The sequence below is a fragment of the Crinia signifera genome, chromosome 3 (genome assembly GCF_055691185.1).
Source record: "Crinia signifera chromosome 3, ASM5569118v1, whole genome shotgun sequence".
NCBI classification, from domain to species: Eukaryota; Metazoa; Chordata; class Amphibia; order Anura; family Myobatrachidae; genus Crinia; species Crinia signifera.
Genome location: NC_139219.1, coordinates 339,418,615 through 339,428,018, shown reverse-complemented (window position 1 = coordinate 339,428,018; position 9,404 = coordinate 339,418,615). Strand labels below are relative to the sequence as shown.

General features: G+C 54.7%; 1 long non-coding RNA gene across 1 annotated transcript; it reads left to right on the top strand.

Annotated features, from left to right (window-relative positions):
• Nucleotides 1-697: 697 nt before the first annotated feature.
• LOC146062832 (uncharacterized) lies at nucleotides 698-9,090 on the top strand. The gene is made up of 3 exons (XR_014471541.1): nucleotides 698-823; nucleotides 2,173-2,252; nucleotides 8,955-9,090. It is a non-coding gene; the product is annotated as an uncharacterized LOC146062832 (long non-coding RNA).
• The last annotated feature ends 314 nt before the right edge of the window (nucleotides 9,091-9,404 follow it).

Below are 9,404 nucleotides of genomic sequence, written 5' to 3'. Positions count from 1 at the left end.
TACCACTGGAGGGGTCCAAGATGCGGTGTCCGCCGGAACCAAACACAGGAGAGTTGAAGCCGGATGTTGCTGGCCGAATATTATCCACAGATTGAAGGTCCAAGGCGTAAGGGGGCAAGTAACACCTGCAGGTGTTAGGTGCCCCCATACACCTTGGACCTTCAATCTGTGGATATTCGGCTCCAGCAACATCCGGCTTCAGCTCTCCTGGGTTTGGTTCCGGCGGACACCGCATCTTGGACCCCTCCAGTGGTATCACAACATCATGTGAGAAATCCTTTGGTAATAAACAAGCGGAACAAGCGGAAGCCTATAAAAGAACCTCCTCCAGCGGCAGCTTCTGCTCCGCGTCACCAGTGAGGACATTTCCAGGATCATACAAAAGAGCCTCTTCCATTACATCCAAACCGGTACAGTGCACTTACCCTGGGGACTATACATCCCACTCGGCCCCTGTCCACATCCAACTGTCCATCTGTGGTGTAATATCACTGCTTTTATCTTCCATTCATTTTTTATTATTTACTTTTATTGTATGTGGTTTATATGTAATATACATGTCATTTATTCATGTGGTCATTCTAGTAATGAACCATTGTTTTACCTCTATTTTTGCCACTTTATTATTTTTTAGCGCTTCTCATATGCCTTGTGCATAAACCACCATTGTCCTCTGTACAGATGATGACGGGACAGTCGCACACATACAGTCATTTATTCCCTCTTCTCTGTTTATTCCTATGACACATCTGGACATCTCCTGCACACTGACGTCTTCATTCCTGGCTACCTCCCACAGAGGCATGGACCAACACAACTGGAGGTGAGTACATACACCCTACTGCAGGATGACATGGAGACGTCCCCTCCCACTACAGGATGACATGGAGACGTCCCCTCCCACTGCAGGGTGACACGGAGACTGCAACTCCCACTGCAGGGTGACACAGAGACTGCCCCTCACACTGTATGGTGACACGGAGACTGTCCCTCCCATTGTATGACTGAGACATGTGGAGACTGCAACTCCCACTGCAGGGTGACACGGAGACTGCCACTCCCACTGCAGGGTGACACGGAGACTGCAACTCCCACTGCAGGGTGACACGGAGACTGCAACTCCCACTGCAGGGTGACACGGAGACTGCAACTCCCACTGCAGGGTGACACGGAGACTGCCACTCCCACTGCAGGGTGACACGGAGACTGCCACTTCCACTGCAGGGTGACACGGAGACTGCCACTCCCACTGCAGGGTGACACGGAGACTGCCACTCCCACTGCAGGGTGACACGGAGACTGCCACTCCCACTGTAGGGTGACACGGAGACTGCCACTCCCACTGTAGGGTGACACGGAGACTTCCCCTCTCACTGCAGGGTGACATGGAGACTTCCCCTTCCACTGCAGGGTGACACAGAGACTTCCCCTTCCACTGCAGGGTGACACGGAGACTGCCACTCCCACTGCAGGGTGACACGGAGACTGCCACTCCCACTGTAGGGTGACACGGAGACTTCCCCTCTCACTGCAGGGTGACATGGAGACTTCCCCTTCCACTGCAGGGTGACACGGAGACTGCCACTCCCACTGCAGGGTGACACGGAGACTGCCACTCCCACTGCAGGGTGACACGGAGACTGCCACTCCCACTGCAGGGTGACACGGAGACTGCCACTCCCACTGCAGGGTGACACGGAGACTGCCACTCCCACTGGAGGGTGACACGGAGACTGTCCCTCACACTGTATGGTGACACGGAGACTGTCCCTCCCATTGTATGACTGAGACATATGGAGACTGCCCCTCCCACTGCAGGGAGACACGGAGACTGCCACTCCCACTGGAGGGTGACACAGAGACTGCCCCTCACACTGTATGGTGACACGGAGACTGTCCCTCACACTGTACGGTGGCACGGAGACTGTCCCTCCCATTGTATGACGGAGACATGTGGAGACTGCCCCTCCCACTGCAGGGAGACACGGAGACTGCCCCTCCCACTCCAGGGAGACACGGAGACTGCCCCTCCCACTCCAGGGAGACACGGAGGCTGCCCCTCCCACTGCAGGGAGACACGGAGGCTGCCCCTCCCACTGCAGGGTGACACAGAGGCTGCCCCTCCCACTGCAGGGTGCCACAGATGGAATGACACCTTGTTATTACCTGCAGGTGTCCCTGGATGGGGCGTGGCACTTCTGGTGATGACGTCACTGATCCTGTCCTACATGATCCTCTGCATGGTGTGCATGGTAAGGTAATACCAGCGGGGGACAGCGCTGGGAATCTAATCTCCACTACACAGCAGCGGCTACTGTATATACTTGTATAAAGGCCCTTATTCTGGTTGGCTCGCTACCCCGGAGTGATATTTAGCATCTGCGTATGACTGCCTGTTCACCGTCCCGTTTGCAAGCAGCAGTGCGGGCAGGAGCGTGAGGCAGCACCCATGGGAACACCTAGTTTTAATGGCGTTCCCATGGTAATTATCTGATGACGCAGATGGTGGTTTAGGTCTGCGAGCGCTGAGAAGTCATTTGATGGGCGGCGGTGTATATGCTAAACATCCATTCGCACACGTGCGGGAGAACTTGGCGTGTGTGGTGTGCAGAGTTTGCATGCATACCAGAATAAGGTCCAAGCAGCGAGGCGACCACTCGGGGGGTCTGGTGCGGATATCGGGGGTTACCGGGTGCAGGTGATGGGGGGGGGGGGGTACTGGGTGGAGGTGACAGGGATAGGAGAGGGATTTCTAGGCTAGTGTGATCAGGGAGAGATGGGGAGGGGGGTGTGGTATATGGTCCCAACAGTCGGGTTCCAGACTGCCCGGACTCAGACAGCGGGGCGAGCACACACCTATTCTATTCTCCCTCTATGGGGGGTCGTGGACCCACACAAGGGAGTATAGCCGGTGGCTGTCGGGACCCCAAGTGTCGGGGTAATGTCTGTCGGGATCCCGACTGACGGGAAACTGTCCGGCACCCAGGAGGGGTAGTTGGTGGAGGTGATGGGGGACGGGTACTGGGTGGAGGTGATGGGGGATGGGTAGTGGGTGGAGGTAATGGGGGACGGGTACTAGGAGGAGGTGACAGAGACAAGGGAGGGATATCTGGGCTAGTGTGATCAAGGAGAGATAATGGGGTGAGAGGGAGGATTATTATAGGGAGACAGTCTGGGGCTATGTGGTGTGAAGGAGGGCATTGGGGGCACAGAGAATTTAGGTGGTACTATAACACCAGGGATGAGGGTGATGAGGGGTGCTATAACACCAGGGATGAGGGAGATGAGGGGTGCTATAACACCAGGGATGAGGGAGATGAGGGGTGATATAACACCAGGGATGAGGGAGATGAGAGGTGATATAACACCAGGGATGAGAGGTGATATAACACCAGGGATGAGGGGTGATATAACACCAGGGATGAGGGGTGATATAACACCAGGGATGAGGGGTGATATAACACCAGGGATGAGGGGTGATATAACACCAGGGATGAGGGAGAGGAGAGGTGATATAACACCAGGGATGAGGGAGAGGAGAGGTGCTATAACACCAGGGATGAGGGAGAGGAGGGGTGCTATAACACCAGGGATGAGGGAGATGAGGGGTGCTATAACACCAGGGATGAGGGAGATGAGGGGTGATATAACACCAGGGATGAGGGAGATGAGGGGTGATATAACACCAGGGATGAGGGAGATGAGAGATGATATAACACCAGGGATGAGGGGTGCTATAACACCAGGGATGAGGGAGATGAGGGGTGATATAACACCAGGGATGAGTGAGATGAGAGGTGATATAACACCAGGGATGAGGGGTGATATAACACCAGGGATGAGGGAGAGGAGGGGTGCTATAACACCAGGGATGAGGGAGAGGAGGGGTGCTATAACACCAGGGATGAGGGAGAGGAGGGGTGCTATAACACCAGGGATGAGGGAGAGGAGGGGTGCTATAACACCAGGGATGAGGGACAGGAGGGGTGCTATAACACCAGGGATGAGGGACAGGAGGGGTGCTATAACACCAGGGATGAGGGAGATGAGGGGTGCTATAACACCAGGGATGAGGGAGATGAGGGGTGCTATACCACCAGGGATGAGGGAGATAAGGGGTGCTATAACACCAGGGATGAGGGAGATGAGGGGTGATATAACACCAGGGATGAGGGAGATGAGGGGTGCTATAGCACCAGGGATGAGGGAGATGAGGGGTGATATAGCACCAGGGATGAGGGAGATGAGGGGTGATATAACACCAGGGATGAGGGAGAGGAGGGGTGATATAACACCAGGGATGAGGGAGAGGAGGGGTTATATAACACCAGGGATGAGGGAGATGAGGGGTGCTATAACACCAGGGATGAGGGAGATGAGGGGTGCTATAACACCAGGGATGAGGGAGATGAGGGGTGCTATAACACCAGGGATGAGGGAGATGAGGGGTGATGTAACACCAGGGATGAGGGAGATGAGGGGTGATGTAACACTAGGGATGAGGGGTGATGTAGCACCAGGGATGAGGGAGATGAGGGGTGATGTAGCACCAGGGATGAGGGAGATGAGGGGTGATGTAGCACCAGGGATGAGGGAGATGAGGGGTGCTATAACACCAGGGATGAGGGAGATGAGGGGTGCTATAACACCAGGGATGAGGGAGATGAGGGGTGATATAACACCAGGGATGAGGGAGATGAGGGGTGATGTAACACCAGGGATGAGGGAGATGAGGGGTGATGTAACACCAGGGATGAGGGAGATGAGGGGTGATGTAGCACCAGGGATGATGGAGATGAGGGGTGATGTAGCACCAGGGATGAGGGAGATGAGGGGTGATGTAGCACCAGGGATGAGGGAGATGAGGGGTGATGTAGCACCAAGGATGAGGGAGATGAGGGGTGATGTAGCACCAAGGATGAGGGAGATGAGGGGTGATGTAGCACCAGGGATGAGGGAGATGAGGGGTGATGTAGCATCAGGGATGAGGGAGATGAGGGGTGCTATAACACCAGGGATGAGGGAGATGAGGGGTGATGTAACACCAGGGATGAGGGAGATGAGGGGTGATGTAACACCAGGGATGAGGGAGATGAGGGGTAATATAACACCAGGGATGAGGGAGATGAGGGGTGATGTAGCACCAGGGATGAGGGAGATGAGGGGTGATGTAGCACCAGGGATGAGGGAGATGAGGGGTGATGTAGCACCAGGGATGAGGGAGATGAGGGGTGATGTAGCACCAAGGATGAGGGAGATGAGGGGTGATGTAGCACCAGGGATGAGGGAGATGAGGGGTGATGTAGCACCAGGGATGAGGGAGATGAGGGGTGATGTAGCACCAGGGATGAGGGAGATGAGGGGTGATATAACACCAGGGATGAGGGAGATGAGGGGTGCTGTAACACCAGGGATGAGGGTGATGAGGGGTGCTGTAACACCAGGGATGAGGGAGATGAGGGGTGATGTAACACCAGGGATGAGGGAGATGAGGGGTGATGTAACACCAGGGATGAGGGAGATGAGGGGTGATGTGAGGGAGATGAGGGGTGATATAACACCAGGGATGAGGGAGATGAGGGGTGATATAACACCAGGGATGAGGGAGATGAGGGGTGATGTAACACCAGGGATGAGGGAGATGAGGGGTGATGTAGCACCAGGGATGAGGGAGATGAGGGGTGATGTAGCACCAGGGATGAGGGAGATGAGGGGTGATATAACACCAGGGATGAGGGAGATGAGGGGTGATATAACACCAGGGATGAGGGAGATGAGGGGTGATGTAGCACCAGGGATGAGGGAGATGAGGAGTGATGTAACACCAGGGATGAGGGAGATGAGGGGTGATATAACACCAGGGATGAGGGAGATGAGGGGTGATGTAGCACCAGGGATGAGGGAGATGAGGGGTGATGTAGCACCAGGGATGAGGGAGATGAGGGGTGATGTAGCACCAGGGATGAGGGAGATGAGGGGTGATGTAGCACCAGGGATGAGGGAGATGAGGGGTGATGTAGCACCAGGGATGAGGGAGATGAGGGGTGATATAACACCAGGGATGAGGGAGATGAGGGGTGATATAACACCAGGGATGAGGGAGATGAGGGGTGATGTAACACCAGGGATGAGGGAGATGAGGGGTGATATAACACCAGGGATGAGGGAGATGAGGGGTGATATAACACCAGGGATGAGGGAGATGAGGGGTGATGTAACACCAGGGATGAGGGAGATGAGGGGTGATATAACACCAGGGATGAGGGAGATGAGGGGTGATGTAGCACCAGGGATGAGGGAGATGAGGGGTGATATAACACCAGGGATGAGGGAGATGAGGGGTGATGTAACACCAGGGATGAGGGAGATGAGGGGTGATATAACACCAGAGATGAGGGAGGTGAGGGGTGATGTAACACCAGGGATGAGGGAGATGAGAGGTGATATAACACCAGGGATGAGGGAGAAGAGGGGTGATATAACACCAGGGATGAGGGAGATGAGGGGTGATATAACACCAGGGATGAGGGAGATGAGGGGTGATATAACACCAGGGATGAGGGAGATGAGGGGTGATGTAACACCAGGGATGAGGGAGATGAGGGGTGATGTAACACCAGGGATGAGGGAGATGAGGGGTGATGTAACACCAGGGATGAGGGTGATGAGAGGTGCTATAACACCAGGGATGAGGGAGATGAGGGGTGCTATAGCACCAGGGATGAGGGAGATGAGGGGTGATATAACACCAGGGATGAGGGTGATGAGGGGTGCTATAACACCAGGGATGAGGGAGATGAGGGGTGATGTAACACCAGGGATGCAGGAGATGAGGGGTGCTATAACACCAGGGATGAGGGAGATGAGGGGTGATATAACACCAGGGATGAGGGAGATGAGGGGTGATGTAGCACCAGGGATGAGGGAGATGAGGGGTGATGTAACACCAGGGATGAGGGAGATGAGGGGTGATATAACACCAGGGATGAGGGAGATGAGGGGTGCTATAACACCAGGGATGAGGAAGATGAGGGGTGATGTAACACCAGGGATGAGGGAGATGAGGGGTGATGTAGCACCAGGGATGAGGGAGATGAGGGGTGATGTAACACCAGGGATGAGGGAGATGAGGGGTGATGTAGCACCAGGGATGAGGGAGATGAGGGGTGATGTAACACCAGGGATGAGGGAGATGAGGGGTGATATAACACCAGGGATGAGGAAGATGAGGGGTGATGTAACACCAGGGATGAGGGAGATGAGGGGTGATGTAGCACCAGGGATGAGGGAGATGAGGGGTGATGTAACACCAGGGATGAGGGAGATGAGGGGTGATGTAACACCAGGGATGAGGGAGATGAGGGGTGCTGTAACACCAGGGATGAGGGAGATGAGGGGTGATGTAACACCAGGGATGAGGGAGATGAGGGGTGATGTAGCACCAGGGATGAGGGAGATGAGGGGTGATGTAACACCAGGGATGAGGGAGATGAGGGGTGATGTAGCACCAGGGATGAGGGAGATGAGGGGTGATGTAACACCAGGGATGAGGGAGATGAGGGGTGATATAACACCAGGGATGAGGGAGATGAGGGGTGATGTAACACCAGGGAGATGAGGGGTGATATAACACCAGGGATGAGGGAGGTGAGGGGTGATATAACACCAGGGATGAGGGAGATGAGGGGTGATGTAACACCAGGGATGAGGGAGATGAGGGGTGATAAAACACCAGGGATGCGGGAGATGAGGGGTGATATAACACCAGGGATGAGGGAGATGAGGGGTGATAAAACACCAGGGATGAGGGAGATGAGGGGTGATGTAGCACCAGGGATGAGGGAGGTGAGGGGTGATGTAGCACCAGGGATGAGGGAGGTGAGGGGTGATATAACACCAGGGATGAGGGAGAGGAGGGGTGATGTAGCACCAGGGATGAGGGAGGTGAGGGGTGATGTAGCACCAGGGATGAGGGAGATGAGGGGTGATGTAGCACCAGGGATGAGGGAGATGAGGGGTGATATAACACCAGGGATGAGGGAGATGAGGGGTGATGTAACACCAGGGATGAGGGAGATGAGGGGTGATAAAACACCAGGGATGCGGGAGATGAGGGGTGATATAACACCAGGGATGAGGGAGATGAGGGGTGATAAAACACCAGGGATGAGGGAGATGAGGGGTGATGTAGCACCAGGGATGAGGGAGATGAGGGGTGATGTAACACCAGGGATGAGGGAGATGAGGGGTGATGTAACACCAGGGATGAGGGAGATGAGGGGTGATGTAGCACCAGGGATGAGGGAGATGAGGGGTGATGTAACACCAGGGATGAGGGAGATGAGGGGTGATGTAACACCAGGGATGAGGGAGATGAGGGGTGATGTAGCACCAGGGATGAGGGAGATGAGGGGTGATGTAACACCAGGGATGAGGGAGATGAGGGGTGATGTAACACCAGGGATGAGGGAGATGAGGGGTGATGTAGCACCAGGGATGAGGGAGGTGAGGGGTGATGTAGCACCAGGGATGAGGGAGGTGAGGGGTGATATAACACCAGGGATGAGGGAGATGAGGGGTGATAAAACACCAGGGATGAGGGAGATGAGGGGTGATGTAGCACCAGGGATGAGGGAGGTGAGGGGTGATGTAGCACCAGGGATGAGGGAGGTGAGGGGTGATATAACACCAGGGATGAGGGAGAGGAGGGGTGATGTAGCACCAGGGATGAGGGAGATGAGGGGTGATGTAGCACCAGGGATGAGGGAGATGAGGGGTGATGTAGCACCAGGGATGAGGGAGATGAGGGGTGATGTAGCACCAGGGATGAGGGAGATGAGGGGTGATATAACACCAGGGATGAGGGAGATGAGGGGTGATGTAGCACCAGGGATGCGGGAGATGAGGGGTGATGTGTGTTTATTGCTAGTGACTCTCCTGTTTTTCATTTTCAGCCCATGCTTAGTAAGCGCCATGGCGGAGGGGGACACTGACCTGGCTCCAGAGACACCATCCGTATGCTACATTATACACAGTGGCCACAATCTCTGTACTGTAATACCGCAACTGTTACATTAATAAAAACATCACACATGGAATATCTGAGTCATGTACAGTCATCACACACAAAGTGGCATGTGAGGACATCAGAGAGTGGGTAGGGAATGAGGACATCAGAGAGTGGGTAGGGTATGAGGACATCAGAGAGTGGGTAGGGTATGAGGACATCAGAGAGTGGGTAGGGAATGAGGACATCAGAGAGTGGGTAGGGTATGAGGACATCAGAGAGTGGGTAGGGTATGAGGACATCAGAGAGTGGGTAGGGTATGAGGACATCAGAGAGTGGGTAGGGTATGAGGACATCAGAGAGTGGGTAGGGTATGAGGACATCAGAGAGTGGGTAG